The sequence below is a fragment of the Anas acuta genome, chromosome 22 (genome assembly GCF_963932015.1).
Source record: "Anas acuta chromosome 22, bAnaAcu1.1, whole genome shotgun sequence".
NCBI classification, from domain to species: Eukaryota; Metazoa; Chordata; class Aves; order Anseriformes; family Anatidae; genus Anas; species Anas acuta.
Genome location: NC_089000.1, coordinates 8136913 through 8156047, shown reverse-complemented (window position 1 = coordinate 8156047; position 19135 = coordinate 8136913). Strand labels below are relative to the sequence as shown.

At 40.2% G+C, this 19135-nt stretch overlaps 1 protein-coding gene across 1 annotated transcript in view; it reads left to right on the top strand.

The window, feature by feature from the left end:
* Positions 1-2500: 2500 nt before the first annotated feature.
* SKI (SKI proto-oncogene) overlaps positions 2501-19135 on the top strand; it is a 127067-nt gene continuing 110432 nt past the window's right edge. Inside the window, exon 1 of the mRNA XM_068658639.1 lies at positions 2501-2640. The gene's annotated coding sequence lies outside the window, so the exon portion shown is untranslated. The remainder of the gene's footprint in view (positions 2641-19135) is intronic.

The window sequence follows — 19135 nt, the reverse complement described above, 5'->3', positions numbered from 1 at the left end:
GTAATTACAGAAGATCACATGTCTTCTTTTACAGGCATGAAACCACAAAACAGTGGGGCAAAAATGCCAGTGCTAGTTAATGTGGTGTGCTGGTATCCATAACTGGGATGGTGTATAAAATAAGCTTTAAAGAGAATGTGTAATTGAACGGAAGAATATTTCTTGCTTAAACAAATGTGGATAATAGGTTTAGTTAGTTCTGTGATTTTTTTCTGAAGTACTAGGTAGTGTTTTAGAAAGCGAATCTATTAAATCTGCAGGTATAATCCAAACCAAGAATGCAATCCATGAATATTCTCACTGAGCAGAGTGTACTTTGATTGCAATCTGGAGTTGTGGTAGTTATGCTGCATTACAGAAAGCTCTTGGAAATACATAGGATGTGGGGACACATCCTCCTCTTCCTAAATTCTGTCCTTTTTCATACTTGTTCTCATCTCCTTCATTAGAGCTTGACTCGATAAAAGAAATACAAACTGGGACTCATTTAGAAGACCTGACAGGACAATACAGTAGAGCTATAGTTTCCCTTTTCCAGATGTCACTTATTTAATTGTATCAGACTCAGGCTGACCTGAGCTTGGGTTATTTACATTGTTTTATGCCCAGTGAACTGAAACTATCTTGTGCCATTGTCAATGTGAAAGGTCATTCTGCTTGGATTATATCTTGTAGTAACAGGACTGTGACACCTAGTTAAAGATGTTAAAGTAGGTTTTTGCCTTTGCTGTCACATTGCAGCTCCTAGCATCTGTAAATCAAAACCATTTAGACTACTTCCAGTAAAAAAAGAAAAAAGAAAGCAGAAGATGATGCATTCCTGTCACATCCGAGCAATGTTGCTGTCAAACCGGAGCTTCATGCTACTGTTCCCTTCATGAGTAAGCTTAGAGTTAGGCTGCTTTTGGAGAATTTTCCCCAGCTGACATCTTCTGTTCCCCAAGTCTGCTTTGCCATTCCTTCAATTAATCTGTGCTGATCTGGTGTAAATTTGACAGCTTCTTTTTAATCAGTGGAAAGTTCTGTGCAAGAGGATGTGGAGTAGATGCAACAACAGGTCATGATGCTGCTTTAGGACAGGAGGTGTGTTTAGTTAGAATAACTACTGTTTTGTACAAGTGCTTCCATTATTATCCTGTTCTTCATTAATAAGTCCTGCTGTATTGTAATTAGCTATTGTATCAGATGGTAACATTGAAGGTTGATTGTGAGGAAGAGTAGCAGCTTCACAGCTCTCTGTGGCTGTTCTCTAACATGCATAAAGCGAGATGGTTAGCTTCTCTGAAACTCTACTGGGCAAGAATCAACATCATGAAGAGGTGCAAAAAATTTGGCTCTGTTAAGCCATAGTGTTAAAGGAAGAGCTGAATCCAGGGCGTTACAGGCAACTCTTTGGGCCCAATTGGATTGGCTGGACATGATGATGTAAGATCTATCATAAATGGAGCTTTTTAGGCAGAAATGCCAAACATAGGTGACTTCAAGTGACAGAACTGTTTCACATTCCTCCTAAAACCAAGAAAGATTTAGGGAGCCTGCTTGAAGAAGTCTGCTGTACAAGGTTCAAAAGACAGCAGAGATCAGCAGGAAATTGTCATCAGTTCTTTGGGGAGGTTTTTTTTTTTTTTTTTTTTTTATAGTTATAATGAAACTAGGATTGACATCCCCATTTTCTAGTTGCATTATATAGTAAGGGATGGTCATTTTTCTGACGAGCTTACCCATCAATAATGATTTAATTTAGAAATTAAGTCCAGGAATTTCTACTGCCTCAAGTGTGATGCAGTAAGCCAGAGTACTTAGTTACGGGCATCCCTTTTGGTCTCAAAGTAGTCCATTCTTATCCTCTTTCGTGCTTATACCTGTTTATGAGGTGGAAAACAGGTGCACAGAAATTAAGGATATTGCCTGAGGTAACACAAGACCTGGGACCTGAACTCTGGCCTGTTTTTCTCTGGGTTTTGATTAGGCAGAAGGCTAACCTTCCTTTAATGCAGCATTTTACTCCTAGAGGCTTTCAACACAGTGCCTTTCATCAGCTTTGAATTCACCAGGAAAAAAAAAATAAAAAGGAGAAGTCTGCCTAACATCTCATGTCTTCCCAAGTATTGATAAACATTAGTGCAAACGTACAGTATCCTTTGCCCCAAAGACGTGCTCTGGCTTTAGTACCACACTTCTAATGACAAACATTCACCTAGTTTACCATATGCATTCTTTTATCTTAATTGTTCTCTCTGCATGTTAGGAGATTTATTTCTACCCATAATGTATTTCATGTGTGTTAGTTGTAAATATTGTGCTCATAAATCAGCCTGGACCATCCAGCCCCTAGGATGGAGACAACTTACAATAGGTCTGTCTGCTTCAGATTGGGAGGCTCTACTAGCTCACTGTTTTTTCCATCTCTTGGCTGTGTTAGTGGCATATTGCCAGTCTCCTGTCTCACATTAACAGGAATATTATATATGCTGAACGTAAAGTGTTTTTCCTTCAGGACTAGAAGAATGTAATGGAGCATGCATCTGGCAGCGTGACATTCTTCCTATGGGGTGCGGTGTGCCCTCCATGCAGAAAATCATCACCATGGAGTTCTGCTTCAGTCCTGTAGGCATGAGGAGTTTTACTGCGTGCACTGAGGTAGGTCTTAGACCAGATTGGGAAAGCTTTATGTCAGGGACTGCATGCATATATGCATAATGTGTAATGAAAAATTGATTCTTCTCCCGTCCCTCCAGCAAAAGCTCTAAATTAAATACCACAGAAGTAGCGAGTCTGGAGCATGATCCCAGATCTTCAGCTTTTTCATCCCCCTTCTAGAACCAGCTCCATCTGTGCTTACACCTATGACCCTACTTTTTATTTTTGTGTGATGGAAGCTCATTATATTTGTCTCATAAGGTGTTTTTGAAGAATGTAGTTCATAAAGTATATGCCTGAGGACATATCAATACTACAAAGGTATCAAATTACCCCCAAACTCTGTAGGATTTTTACTACTCATCATCACATACTTTCATCTGGACTCTTCTCCATTTGTCATCCTGTGGGAAAGCTTGTCCACTCAGTAGGGACTGCAAATAGTTTCTGCTCCTCCAAAATTAGTATCCTTTTTGCTGATTTTAATAATCCTTTGCTCTCAAAATTACTATGTTTGTATAAAACAAATCATTACATTGGGTTGTCTGAAACAATCAATATTCAATAAGCTTCTGGTACGTTAATTGTTTGTTTTTTTTTTTTTTAGAAGTCTGAAATGGGCTGAGGTGTAGGTCTGAACTAAACAGACTCTGTCACACCAAAAATAGTCTAAAGTAGTATATTTCTTCATGGTAGTGCAGCTGAAAACACCACATTTACTGTAATTAGTGCATACCACTCTTGTGCCTATACTTCTTATTTAGGTGTACTTAAATGTGTTTCTTGGAGGTCATGTTACAGCGGTGTGTTCTGTTGGTTATTCTGGTCTAATAAAAAGACCCTTAATTTGTATCACACAGTACATCCCAAAAGTGTAAGCCTGCATAAACAAGGTTTCTCAGAACTGTCTGTGACCCAGAGCACATGATGCATTTCAGGAGAGCTGGGAAGGAGAATTTTGCTATCACCTGAGGGGAAACAAGCATCAGAAAGAAGCGAGGAGGGGAAGTTTTGCTGCTTATTTTTAGACTCTGTGGGTGAATATTATTTTCAGCTCTCTCCATGTTAATTTCTACAGAACATTGTATTAACGTGCAATTACGTGTGATATGATGCTAATAGAGCCTCATAATTTCTAGCTAAATCTGAAGCCATCGCTCAGCAGCAGTCCCTGAATAATCAATACACTCATTTGTACCCGGATAAGGCAGCAGTCAAAGACATGACCGTAGACCATGTAGGTATGTCTGAGAAACCTTACACATGTATTTATTCTTAATAAGTTCTTAAGAATATGTCAGTGACAGTGGGTCAATCCTGCACATAGCTGAAGATACACTGTTACTGGAATTAATGTGTGTTCAGAGCTAACTTTCAGTACAGCTGTGTGGAGCTGGTTTTGTACTTGCGATTGCATACCTTCAGCATCTTCTATGTTTAGCAGAACACTACACACTCATAAGTGTCATACAAGAACATGCTACTTATTAATCAGCACTTTATTGTCTCAGTATGCTTAAAATAAGCGTTTTGTCACATTCAAAAGGAAACTTTATTGGTTTGTGTTCTGGCACAGTGCTCCATGTTGTCAAGTGCTGTCAGTTGGCTTCTTTCTGTAACTTATTTACAGAGAAAGAGAGGGAGATTGATATTGAAACATTCTGGTAACAATTTTCATCAGATAGATATTGGATATGTCACTAAAGTATCTCTGATCTTACAAAGAACAAGAGAATTAATGAGTGTTGGTCTCATCTTGTGGGCTAGAGAGGTCCCCCCTTTAGAGCCTTTGACTACTGCATAGGACAGGGAACAAAAGCTAAAATTCCCCTGTTGAACAGTGAATACAGTGAGAGGAAGGAAAGAAGATAGCATCTTATCAAAGTATCTTCTGGTTTCCTTTATAAACAGCTAAGAAGCAGCTTCACCACTTCCCTCACTCGGTATTAAGCAAAGGACCTTTGTGAGGACAATAGGTGATAGGCCTACCAAAATTTTCTTTGACCGTCTTAGAATGTATTTTTAGTTTAAGTATCAATAATTGCAAATGCTGCTTTAAGGCCAGATGTTTCTAGTTAGACTACAGTTGTGTTTCAATGTGATGTGGAAGCAGAAAAGTACAATGAGCCTGGTCTTGGCTTCGAGAAACTTGCTTTTGTCGCTGGTTCTGAAGCTGGCCTTTTGACTGATATCACATGAGTCACTGCATCTCTACATCACTCCCACACTGTGCGAACTCATCAGCAGAAAGACTGCTTAATGGCACTCTTGTACCTTGCACAAAAAAGACCAGATCTTATTTGACATGACTAGATATCACTCTTATTAAATTTAACAATTGACAACAATTTACAGTCAGAACGTTCTAAATAAGGACCAAGTACAACAGACATGTTAAAGCTATTTTGGTAGCTTATACTATAAATGGAGCATCAGAAAAGACAGCAAAGGAGGCCTGATTTTTGTCTTTGTGTAGATAGGAGGAATTAAATTTTGAAGTGATGAACTAGTAGTTCCCAAAGCACTCTGCAAAACCATAAAGTGTATTAGCTCCTGAATTCCAATAGTAGTTGAAAAATACAGAGGGCTGATTGTATCAAAAAAGCACAGAAGTTTTGGAACAATTGAGCTGAACAATATATCTACTCTGCATTGAAGACCACATGCAGTTTTTGATAAAGATTTCTGCAACCTTATTAAAAATGCTAAGGTTTTTCAATAGTTTACTGTTATAAATAGATACTTTTAGGGTCTTTATTGAGAGCCATACGTAATAACATTTGATTATGGGTACGCTTTTACAGCCTGTCACAGAACACAGAACTCCCATTTTAGTAAAATAAATACAAAAAAAATCTCTGTAGGGCAGGTGTTGTGCACAAAACATATGTATAAAGTTTTTGTCTTGGAAAATGTAGCAGATGATTACTAACCTCATTAGAAAAGAAAGTTGCAGGAACTTAAAATGTTGTGCAAAATTCTCCGTGTCTCTAATGTTTATTGGGTTATTGATTGGGTTTTATTGTGCAGCAACATTTTCAGAAAACTCTGAGATGAAGGAATAAACAATTAGTCTTGTGTTGAATGTCCCAACTGAGAAGAAAATCTAAAAAAGAAATTATTTGGATTACAGAATGTCAGAAGCATTATTGATATACTTGTCCTTAAAAGGAGATACTGTAGGAAATAGAATGGATTAAATTATTGGAAACATTCATGGAGTAAAAACACTATTAAAGCATTTTAAGAGTCATATGACCAGTGAACCGAAAGTGTAAAAACAATGCTTTGGAAATGAATATTTTCCCAAGAAAACTTTTCCAGTAAAAACCTGGGAAACTGTACTTTTTCTTGTGGTTTAAAAAAACAAACAAACAAACAAACAAACAACACAACACATTCCAACTTTAAAAGAGACAGTACTTCCATAGAATGTGCACATTCAGAAGGTACTCCATCCTTAAAAACTATGAAAAACAGACAAGTTGAGGACTTAATATTTACAGTGTATGCCTACTATTCTTTTTGGGCATTTTTCCATGTGGATGATAAAAGTAGATGGAGCAGTTTCACAACTACTTCCATTTGACTTCTTTTTCTGACTTGTACACACTTGTGGAATTGATGCTAGTGGAAAAAATAAAATCAAATCACTCTAGGGAGCAGTGTGCACAACATACTTTGTTGACATTTTAATATATATGTTAGTAATTCTTTTCTTGTCCGAGCTTTTGTAAGCTTGCTTTTGGTGAGGACTGGTGTGCTCAGTGCCTTGCAAATGAAATAAGAAACTTTAATTGCTGTTCTGAATCTAGTGTGTATTAGTGGCAATTTAATGGTTGCTTTCTGTAGGGTTATTTTTAAGCAACCCATAAATAAGCAGTTCCACAATCTCAGATGTGTTCCACCTAAATAATGAATGCAATTGGTCCTAATTGTTTTCCTTGGTAGCTCTCAGAAAGTGTTCTCATAAAGGACTTTGACTGGTCAGTCTTAATTTCTTATTCCCTTGATTTTTACTGGTGGTTCTTGGTAGTTTCTTGAGGCATTGTGGATTGAAACAGTGCTGAAGTGAAGTCCTGCCTTCTTGCTGACAGAACTGGACCAGCTGTGTAGACAAAGGGCTTCCACCTCTAGGGCTGTCATGTCTGATATCCTTCATTGGTAATAAGTGCACAGAAAAGGAAAATGGAGAAATGGATCCATCCCACACCAGCTCCTTTTCTGTGTGGAATCACAGACTTGAGCTTATAACATGAACCACCATTTTTTATATAGATAATATATAAAGCACAAATACATATGTATTGAACTATTTTTTTTCAGATAAATCTATATTTGTGCACTATCTAAAAGTTTTATTTTTATGTAAGTATAAAACTCTGTACTGCTGAGTATACAGTTGAGAGCGTGGAAGGATTCAGAAAAGGCTGGGATGTTTGTATGGCTAGCAAGAACACCCAACTTGGTTATAGTAACACTTTAAAATAAAATGCAGCAACATCTGGGAGGCAACAAGGGAACCTTTTTAACTCTTGCTGGTGATGGAGGGACTTGCAGGTTGGATCGGTACCTCCAGAAGTGTCTTCTTTGTATGAAGCAGCTAGTCATGGCCAACGTCAGAAACAGGACAGTGGATGCTATATGTGGTACGCTCCATCCATTTCTGTGCTGAAAAAACCTGCAAAATCCTTTGATGTCAAGACACATAGGCCTGGTCCCAAAGTTATTGTGGAAGAGAGAACTGAATTTCTGAGAGAGAAAGAAAAAGGAATATAAAGCCTGATGTAAGACATTTGAAAATGTTAAAAATGCTTAAAAGTGTGTGATTCTTGAGCATTATGCTACCACCATGAATTGATTTTAATCCAGTACTGGGTATCTCAATCCTTTCTTAGCTTAGTTAACTGTATAAAATACTCTGTTTTCCTGTGTTGAAATTCAAAAAGAGAAAACAATCCACTGCTTGGATTTCTAAATTCACGTAACTTTTAAATGGGAAATAGTTTTCGAGCAAGAACAATAAACTTGCTGGTAGTGGGTGGCATAAAGAGACTGTTTTTTCCATTCAAGGCTTTTTTTCTTTTAAGTGTATTTGATTTAGATTGATTTAACCTGGTGTGGGAATTGAAAATTTGACTGAAACTTCCTGTTCTGAGTTGTGGCTTAAGCGAGTTGCCGGGTGAATGTTTCTTGCCATTCTCATGTCTTCCTTCTTGCACAATGATCCTTGATGGGTTTCCATCTCATGTGTGGGCTTGATGAGGCAGTGTGCTCACGACAGGTTAAAAGCACAGAAAATCTGTGCTTCCATCCAGACCTTCTATACTTTTGGTACAACTACTTAGTTTCTTTCTTTTGCCTCAGTTTGTCAGGACGGTTTAACTTTTATAGGTGCTGTGAAACCCTGTTGGAGGATTTGCTGAAGTTCTTAGATGGAGGTTATAGATTGTATTCTACCAGGAGCTTCCTTGCTGAGCTGGTAAATAACCTCAGTGCTTGGAAGTGGAAATACACTAGCTTGCCTTCCATGCTCAGAACCCACTTCATTGTTCTCCCAGTACATTGGTACTTTTCCTGTTTCCAGTACTTCTTTAAAGGTTTTGTAGAATGCTGTGACGGTTTAAGACCCAGTCCTCTGCTTCGAGCCAAGCCACGTCAAGCAGGTTGGCACCAAAGGTTTCCCTTAGAGGAATAGTTCTGCCTGTCCAGGCTGCGTAGTGATAGCCCTTAAGCTACAGCAACATCTACAGATGTTTCCCCTCTTCTGACTACTTGTGTCAACAGGAAACTGTCAGTATGCATAATGGCTTCCAAACTTAAAACTTCGTCAAGCAGTACAGAAAGAAATCAGAATCGTAGAACATCCCGAGTTGGAAGGGACCCATAAGGGTCATCGAGTTCAACTCCTAATCACAGGCTGCAGGTATGTTGGCAAATTAACAGATTAAGGAAAGGTTTCTGGGCTCTGGAACTTCACTGTACATTTATATATTGTTGAAAGAGCTCTTGCACATTTTTAGCTGGGCCAACTAACGCTTTCCCAAACAGTTCAAGAGCTGTTGTAAGCAAAGCCCTTTCCTGCAAGGCATTTTGCATGCATCCTTTCTGTTGTAGAGGTGGGTAACTTGAAGATGTGGACGTGTATTGTGGCCACAGGCTATGAAACAATCCCACAGGACAATCTTAGGCTTAGTAACACAGATCTCTGTGCAGTTATCTGGGGGGCTTTTCACAAGGTAGCGCAGGCAACCATCAACTTGCTAGAGAGCATCAGCTCCACAACCTCCTGTGCTCGGCTGCTGAGAACATAAACACAAAGCATAACTTTGTGTGAACTGCGTGCCATTGTTTGCCTTGCATTCTGTTCAGCAATCCCTTGGAATCAGTTGACCACCACCAGCCCTGAGCCACTGTTACGTTTCTAGAGACCGTGCACTCCAAGTATGCCAGTGCAATTTTGCCCCTTAGCTCTCCTTCTACTACATTCTTCTAAGAAATATTTGCAGGCCCTGTGAATGATTGGCCCTATTACTGATTTATCTCCCGTATTGTTTTTCCCACTGGGATCCTGTTCTTTTTTCAGAAATGACCTCCCTTGCTAGTAAACCACAGCTTATTTGGTCTTAGTTCCCTCCCTGTCCCCTCCTCCTAGCATGCTAATAGTGATCCTAACCGGCCTTTAACATTTTCTCTGCAGTTGTCACTGAGCCTTTCCGAGTTGTGTTCTAATTTCCACTTGTAGTGTTTGCTTGGCACTGTCTTCCACACGTTAGGAGGTGATGGTCATTACCAGTGTCAGTTTTGCAGAAATTCAACAGGTGGAAACGCTCTGCTTCAGATTTTCTGCCCGTGTATTTGTTTAGACAGCTTCATGGGCACGTCACGTGGAAGCCAACTCTGCAATATATAGCACTGGAAAACGAGGGCAACATGGAGGTATGGGGAAGTGTGTGTAGTGCACCTGAAGTACTTTCAAGTAGCATTCTGAAGTTGCAAAAACTGGTGGTGTTCCTGTTTGCTTAAACTATGTAGCAATGGAATCCATTAGCAAGGATCAGGACAGTTGTTCAATCAGGTGACTGAGGCCAGGGCAAACAATCTCAGCCTGTCGCTGAGATCAAGGCAGGCAGACCTAGTTACTCAGTTATTGATAGATGGCTGTGCAAACACAGTCAGGAATAGTAGCTGAATCTTTTTTAGAAGCAATTTTACTTGCCTGCTTCTCCAAGAACTGAAATGAAATGAGAAAAGGACATGTGGCCTGACATACCTCCAGAGGAATTTCAGGGGCCCTGTTAATAAATGATGTAAGGAAAAGCAATGGGCAAAAATGGCAAAGCATCTGCACGAAGTTGTTGAGCCAACCTGACAGATTATCAGGTTAGCTGAAAGAATTTGCTGGACTAGGAAGAGAAGGCAGCAGGCGCTCACTGGGCCTCCTTTGTTACAGCAAAGCCGGTGGGTTGATTTCAAGGAGTGATTAGGGGTTGGAGTTAGATGATCTTTAATGTCCCTTCCAACCCAAACCATTCTGTGATGGCAGGCTTAAACTGTAAGACAAACAGAGGATAGGCTCTACCTATTTGAACTTGCATTTCTTAGGCTACCGTGGACAAAACTGGCTTCTTGTGTAATCAGGTGCAGCTTGAATAGACGTCAGTAGATTTGTATCTGTTCAGTGTAGGAAATGAATTTCATCTATTTTGAGCATGTCTCATATGTAGTATGTCTGTCAGGCTGGAAGAGGAAAAAACACGTGCAAAGGCACATTTTGCTTACATAGCTGTGTGCTCAGCTAGGTGAAGTAGCATTTCAACATAGGAATGTGTGTGCTGAAGCAGAGTCCCTTTGTGGGCTTCATACGAAACAAAGAATTATTGAAGAACCCAGTCCTGCTAAGCACTGTTCCCACACATAATTTTACATTTGTCTGGTGGTACTAGTCAGAACTGTAGCTCACAGGCTGAATTGGCTTAAGGATTTTGAAACACAAGTTTATTCCAACTTGAAGTGAAAGAAAGCTACTAAAAAAATTGTTCAAAACTTTTGTAGTTCTTTGACTTTTGTATTGTGTACAATAGGACATGATTAAAACTAGGCCATTTTGAATTAGATGGTCTTGTTTCACTTTGAAAATATATTTTAAAACTATTTTGACAATGGTGGCACTCTGCATTTATACTCCTTTCTAAATTAAGTAAAGTAAATTTCAGTGGAAATTGTCTGCTCCGGCACAGCAGAGTTCTGTTGAATTTTTTCGAGCCAGACCTGCTAGGGACCTCATTGCTTTTGCTGCCAAGTAAGGAGAGATCCTCTTTACAGAGGCAATTTAAATGGGCAGCTCCTTTTGATGGTGGGTATGAGAAGGAATAAAGACATGGAGCAAAAACATGCTTAAGGTAGGTCACGCAGTAGGTCACCACAAAGCTGCCCTTCTGATTCTGGTGCTAAACATAATCCAGTAGACTGTTTCCTCCTGTAGTACACAGCTCTTTATGTGGCCCCATGTACAGCTCCAACAAAAGAAGTCCTACTGTGCATTTCCACTTTAGGGAAGGAGAAAGGGAGAATTGACTTGCTGCAAATGGCCTTGCAAACCTGAGGAAGAATTAGGTGTTTGATTCTCAGGTTTCTTCAGTCAGCCATGCCACTTATTTTTGTTTTCAACTAACAGAAGTGTCAATGATCTTAGCACAGTACGTAGGGAAGGGAGGCATGACAAAGATTTCATATGGGGAAATTGCAGGTGACTCCTGAACATGCATGTAGATTAGACAGAACGTTTCAAATAAAACATTATTAATGACATTGTTGGTCATCAAGCTTTTTCGGATATGAACTGAAAATGAAAGGTGGTATAAATCCATATCATATTCCTCCATTTTGCATGCTTTTTGTGGGATGAACCCACAGAGCTTCTGTAGGCCAGCGCGAAGTAGTCTGCATTGATTCAGCTGGACTGTTAATGTTGTGTAAGGAGACCAAACTTACCATTTCTGTACCTTACTGAGCTTTCCATTTTCAGCTTAAATACAGAGGAGACTTCAAACCTAATTTCTCAGTTTATCGTGCAAATAATATTCTAAATCTTGCAGAATCATAACTTCTGTGTGAAGCTTCACAACTGTTTTCTATTGATAAAGGACTTAGCTGGGCACCAAGAGATAAGACTGTAGGATGGAGAAATTGCTGACCTAGTCATGTAGCCTTCCAGTACTGCATTCCTATATTGAAGTTATGGGTAGGTGCAACTCTGTACAAGTTCACGTTCTAATCCTACAGCTATTGAATTTATGGAAATTTGGGGCACTTGATGCCTTACAGGGGACAGTCTTTATATATGGGCTTTAGATTCTTGGCAGATTGTCAGTGTAGAGCTCATATTGATTAACATAGTGCTATTGCTTTGAATGTGCATATGTTGTGTTCAGAGAGCAAATCTGCCTGGAAACTTTGCTGACACCTTTTGGAAGGATTAAACCTTCAGGATCGAGCCTAGGAAAAAGTGTCAGGATCAAGCAAGGATTTCCATTAGTACTGCCAGCTGAGAGTGGCAATGGACTTTGTGAGAGCCTGGAGCTTGTATTCCCTGCTTCTAAGCAAATAGGCTCTCCATAGTGGTGCCGAGGTAAAGATTTGTCTCAACATTCCAGATAATTAATTATTTAGACAGAGATAAAATTAGACAAATTAATTGGAAAAAAATTGAAATGGAAATGGACAAATGGAAAAATATGTACAGATGGTTAGGAGCACCTAAAATCCCATGTGGTACGGTGACTGCTAAGTCAGCTAACAATTTTTTTTATGAATGAGAAATCTAATAAGGAAGGGAAAACAGTTAAAATTTGCCCTGGAGCAATTGTAACTTCTACACCTCTTTTTTTGGTTTATAAACACCTCTGTCTCCTGCAAAAACACTTGCGAGGATACTTTTTAATATGGTTTGCTAAGTTTTGTTGCTTGACTTCATTGTTCCTGCAAATCAGCAAATGAATTCCATTTGCAGTTCAGGTTTTTTCTGAGACGAGGAATATTTATGCCAGATTGCTGCTCCTACCTTTACCCTTAAGAATCACATGCTACAGGAACTGTGTCTCACAGAAATATGCAGCTGTAGTGAAGTGTAGTGTGCACGTGGAAAGATCTGGTAGGGCCAGGCTCTGACATACCATGCTCGTGTTACTCCATGAAGTAACTTCAGGCCTGCATCACTAGCATGTGCCCTGTATGTCACGTTCAACTGCTAATACATCAGCAGAGCTGTGAGCTGTATTTCACAGTCCTTTTGTCTCCACTTGGAATCACAGCCATTCTGATTGTTTTCCTATGGCTGTCCGAGAGCGGATTTATCCCAAAATGTGGCAGATGAGGCTCTCCAATAGTGATTACAGTTGAACCATTCCAGTTTGATGCTGATGTAAGACAGAACTGGCCTTTGAAGTCAGATTTTTACCCTAGAGTAGGGAAGAGAAACTGTTCTCCTTAGCTAAGGCAGTTGGCAAAATTTTTGTTGTTTGATTTTTTTGTTTGTTTTCTTGTTTATACAGAAGTTCATGGCTTGTTAGTATTCCCCAAAAAATCTGAACAGCCTCCAAGTATACCCAAGTTAGTATTCTGTAGAGAAGAGGGCAGTGCTGTTGCAAAGGACATAACAAAAATAAGAAACGTAGAGCAGAAAAAGTCTAAAAAATCAGAGAAGTCTATGGAGCTAGTGAGAAAATGAGAGGTGACATGAGAACAGGAAGGAAAGGGGAAGGTTATGTCATTAGAGACTGGAATTCAATGTTTTGATGAAACTCCATGGATACAGGAAGGAGCAGGGTGGGTAAAAATAGCTAAATGAAAATGGTATGAGTTCCAAGAAATGAACTCTCTGAAAAGAAAGAAATATATGTTCTTGCTTAAAAACAGGCAGAAGAAGTTATGTGTTTTTACAAACCATTAGAAGGAATGAAGGAGGAAAGAAAGGGGTGAAAGTTGCGGACTCTTCTTTTTTCTCCAAGCAAGCTCGAAACTTTGTGTTGTTATATGCATTTCATCCAAATTCTCAGTGGCTTGGTTCCCAAGAGAGAGAGAACACTTCTTCAGTAAAACCATCTCATCAGAAGACCTTGGAGGCAGTTCAGAGTTTCTGGGCTGAGTGCATGCATGCACACTTAGGCGTACAGATATAAAATCCACTCCCTGACTGATACAAAACACTACTGGTGGTTGTTTGAGAAAATGGCCATAACATATAGAACAGTTTACTCTGCAGGATTTAAATGTGTCCAAAGCCAGCAAACAAAAAGGTTGAGGTCTCTTTTTTTTTTTTTTTTTTATGCTGAATTGTATATGCTTGTGTCCCTCCCACTGAGATTCATATCTTATCTATAAACCAGAAAGCTCTTACAACAAAAACAAGAAAGGAGAAAATCAAGCAATTGACTTGGATTTTTTGGTTGTTGTTGTTGATTTCGGAACAGATGGTAACATATCACAATGGAAGTTTTATAAAAATTTCCATCTTTTAACTTTGAGTGCAGGCCTTAAATTTTTCCCTGGTGAAAATGTGGAGTGTGAGTCATTAAGCATGCTATGTTCTGTCTGCATGGGATTTTCACTTAACTGCATTCAGAAAAGTCAGAAAGCCGTTCCATTACAGCAACTGAGGTTTTTTTTCTTCTCCACCTGGGCAAACGGCCAATTCCATCATCTCGGGCTCAGCAGTAGGAACAAGGAAGGTACAGAATGAGGAAGGGTTGTAATGCACAGACAATGGGAGAGTCCAAGAGCAGGAGTCGATTTCCAATGCTCAGACAATTGTCAGAAGAAGTTGCCTGAGTTATGATTTCTCCAGTCCTGTCTGAATTCACTAATGTAAGTGATGGCCTGGTTAAAGAAGCTTTGGGCCTGGTTTAGCAAATGAGAGGTTGCATTGCCTGCAGAGTGTTCAGCACCTACTGTCCCTAAATTATCAGTGTAGGGATGGACTGAACGTGATCCTTGTTGGGATGCCACTTGAAATTTGGCACTGATTGCTGTGGGATAAATAAGGTCCAGAGGTGCTGTGTGTTATTTTCTGCAGGTTTACTGATTTGACCTTGGGGAGCTAGAGGAGTTCAGCCTCTCCAGTATGTAACAGTGCTCATCTTAATGAAATTATGGAACTTTGCTGGGAGGATATAAAGGGATTTTTACATTGAGGCTTCAAGATATTTGTAAAATCCTTTGGTCTCTCCAGGGCCCTGACAGCAGTCTCTGCTGCCTAGGCGTTCATATGCAGCATCTTCCTGAGGACTGCAGCGCTCATCAGTGGTATCACCCTGCTGTTTCTCCTCTTGGTGTTTGTAACACATGTAGAGCAAAATCAAATCAGCGTCTGAAGCTTGCAGCTTGGAATTTCCTTTGTGGCATCTCAGGGTGGCATCTACACCCATTTGGGAGTGGGGATGTAGAAAAAGGCATGATATATGCTGCCCCTGAGTTATGCACATCCATGAGGGTGTTAGAAATGCAGAAGGATGGATGGATGGATGGATATCTCATCTTACAAGGTCCCTGTCAGATTAGTTAATTATTCTCAGCCTTTGTGATAGTTACGGACATCTAGAAGGGAGGTGAATGGACCATCTTGTTGGATGGCAAGAATAATATAGAACACAATTTCCCCTGAAGAAATAGCTTGCATACCTTATATAATGAATGAGCTCATTTTGCTTGTGTTTGCCAGAAACAATAAAAGTTAGAAAATGTCCCAGTAATTAAAATAAAGTGTTACCCAGATTTATGGTGAGAAATGTGAAATGTCAGGCAATTGAGTGCAGCTCCACACTCACAAATAAGCTTCACATTCGTTAGAACAGGTTGCATTCATTACTAGGAACAGTGTGGGTCCAGTGCTAGCCCCAGAAGGCAATGAATGGTTTCTCCTGCTCAGGGAAAGAAAGCAGAGGGGAAGGAAAGGTGCCAGCTGGCATGTTAGCTGATGGATTTGGGGTCCTCGTGGTAATGCTGCAGTATGCACGGTACAGACATGATCATTGCTTCAGCATGGGTTTTGGATTACACAATGGATAGCAGGAAGGAGAGGGTGCCATTCTCAGGCCTGCTGCATGCAGAAAAGGAATCTAGCAGAAATTCTGGAAAAGTTGAATATGAAAAAGGGAAATGTAAGCGAGGCCAGCCCTTCTTGCTACCCCTTCTCTCATAGTCACTGGTTTTGAATACAAAAGCTATACATGCAAGTTTAGCAATATGAGTTCATTCATTGCTTAAAATAATCTTAAACCCTAATTATTCCAGAGATTATTTTTTAGTTAGTTTGTTTGTCAAAGGCAACGTAAGACAAGATAATTGGGTCGGATCTATGGAGGCACTCTGCCTGTAGACACAGGGAATATTGAAAGGGGAGGGCTGTTGAAGACAGAAGTGAAATTCACTGAAAGGCTGCTGTGCCAGCCCTTTTGGGCAGTACCCTCGCAAGTCAGCCTCAGACATTGCAATTGCCTTTCTGCTGGGTGTAGCTACAAAGGGGCAGGTTGCTGAAACGTCCTTCTGCTGGGATACTGAGAGCTGCAGCCTGAACATCTCTTGTTGCTAGCCTCTGCACTCCTCTTCTCTGAGATAGCTAATTGAAAAAGGAAAAAATATGAAATGAAAATGCTTTACATAAGAACTAGCCTGACAATTTAAGCCTAAAATGCCTGGAACCTAAAATGTAAACAACTTTTCTTGTAAAAGAGAATGGGGCCATGTTAAGTCACAGACACTTCAGCAAATGCTGGTGTTATGGAGGACTTTCATTACCTGAGTTTACCACAGTGGAGGTGTCTGAGGTGTCTAATTGAAAAAAACAAACAGCCTTTCTTGCTCACTAGAGCATGAAAGAGGTCTTGTGGACCAAAAAAAAGCAAACCAAAAAAACACACACAAAACTCAGACCGTTTAGCACTGAATTCTCTTCTTGCATAAATTTCATTTAGGAATAGTTCTAGGAATATAAATGGAATTTTGTTAGGAAAAAACCCACTTATTAGATGAAAGCAGTCGATTTGAATGTGATAAAAGATTTGGGTTCTGATAAAGGTCTGTGGGGTGGCCTTAAGCCAGTTGGATACCATCTCTGTACCTCAGTGCCACATCTGTAAAATGACTGTATGAATGTTTCTTTTTCAATATGTGCTTGTAAGGAAAATCTCATTATGCTAATGAGGTGTGCATATGCTTTAATCACAGGTTCATTCAGAAAGCCCATAAATAAAACAAATACGAGATGAACCCTTGAGAACTTGGGAAAGAGGTGTAGAAATTCCAGATTTTAGGACAGAGTGTTCTGAATCACGGAAGTGATGATGCAAGCACTTATGCCCATAGAGTGTCTAGTGCTGCGTGATATTTATAGGAGACACAGGCCTTTAAAATAAATCGCAGGTTCATATGTCAGACCAGCAGATAGAAGATCGCTTTTCAGCATACAGTAGATAACATAGCTTTCAAGCAGACCGTGGGGCTCGTTCCCCATGATGGTTTTGGATCTTAAACTGTTGTAAGGTATGTACCAAAGCCCCTGAAAAGAGATGCTAAAACCAGCAGCCTTCATGAAAGCCCTGCTTGCAGATAATAAGGTGTTACAAGGCCTTTCTAGGAAAGGTGCGCTTAGTGATACCAGTGTTATTTTCAGAATGTGGATACTGTGACGATGAGAAATTATCTTAAAGATGGAAGAGATTAGAGAAAAAGGTACGCGAACGCCCCAAAGTCTGTGACAGGCTACTGGGGAAGGAAACGTTTGGCCTTAAAGTTGCATGTGGGCTTCAGGTGAAATGGAAATGAAGCAGTATTAATTGTGCTGTGGTGCAAGTTGATACATGCTAGTTGTAGAGCCCAGCTCTGTTGCCCTTTTACTCACCACAGCAGCTGCAGCAGATCAGATCGGTATTCCCACAGCTTCTCTGCATGATCGAGTGTGTGTGGGAGGGCAGGAGAGGGGTGTTAACCCACTTTGTTTTGGTGAAGCTCAAAGCTGAGGCTTTGCTAAACAGCAGCTCCTGTAGTGCAAGGTTGGCACACTCATTTCCTTTGATACTGATTGCTTTGGGATAGTCTAAATGAGATACTTTGCCCAAGTCTTAGGTTTAACTTTGTCTGAAATGTGTTGATTTTTCTTACCCAGAGTGGTGCTAGTGACTGGTGATATCCTGCCTGAGAACTGTGCTGGGGAGAAATACTGAGGGTGAATACTAACAGCTCCATTACCTTTTCACAGGAATAAGGTTCTGTCTTGCTATCCGTCTCCTTTTCTCTGCTGGCTCTATGCTATGCCTTGTTTGCCTGTTCCTGGGCATGCTGAGCAGCTAAAGAGCTGTGTTAATAGAAATGACAAAGCCTCTGGATGATCTACCAGGGCTATCTTGTGAGCTCCTGTGAAATCCCAAGAATTCCAGTTTGTGTGTCCCTCTGACTGTTTCCAGTAAATTATTCCTTTTATTGGCAGTAGAAAGCATGACTCTCTTTTAAAATGAGGTGTTTGGCAGCATCCACTGGGGCATGTAGGTACAGTGTGTGGGTAGGAGGGGCAGCCCTGGGCAACATACCAGGCAACTTGGGGCAAAAAAAATCTGAGAGATGGAGAGCTCTTTCATGTGCTTTTAACAACACCTTACCTCTCCTGTATTTCCTAGGATGTCTGATGGTTTCTTGCCATGTAAATGGGAATTACAGGTTGTGAGCAAGTCTTATTTTGACCAGGTCATCCATTCATTATGTGTATTAGCCATGGATGTATGCCCTTCAGTCAAACTTCATGAAGACTCAAGCCAGTTCTTAGGTTCAGTGGAGTCAGACAGCTTTTGTTCTGAATAGCCTTCTGAATCGTGTTAGCGTGCTAGCTGCTCTCCTGGCCAGCACGAGGGACTTCTGAAGAAAAAAAGAACAAACAAACCGTCAGTTGTCTTAACATGAGCTAAAAGGCTGAATCTTACAGTAGATAATTTGTCCTCTACGGATGCGAACTAGAGAGGAATATGAGCCATATGTGGGTTAGGAGGTTCTGTGCTTTGCAAAGATGTAAAAGATACAGAAGGAGACAGGACGGAGAGCTGAGCTGGAACTGAGAATTGTGAATGGAGTTAGGACAATAACAAAAACGTCTTCTGAATCCATGGGATTCTCTGCTTAGTGGTGTCAGAACCTGCTATGAGCACAATAAAACATCATCAGTTAGCTGAACTAAGACCATAAAGTACAGCATGACTAGCTGCCATCACTGAAAAGATCAGATATTAAACCAACCTGTTTTGCAGAGAGAGGAGAAGCAAGACCCAGGAGTGGGGCAGTATTCTGGAGAGAGGCTGCTTTATCGTCTATGCCCAGGTTGCAGATACTAAAAGGGAGGAAGGTAAGAGCTCTTCTGTTTTCTGTACACCTACTTTGTACGTGTGCCTCAGAGTATGTTTCTACCATTCCCAAATTCTGCCACTGTGTTTTTTTCTTCACTTTATTCCTTGAT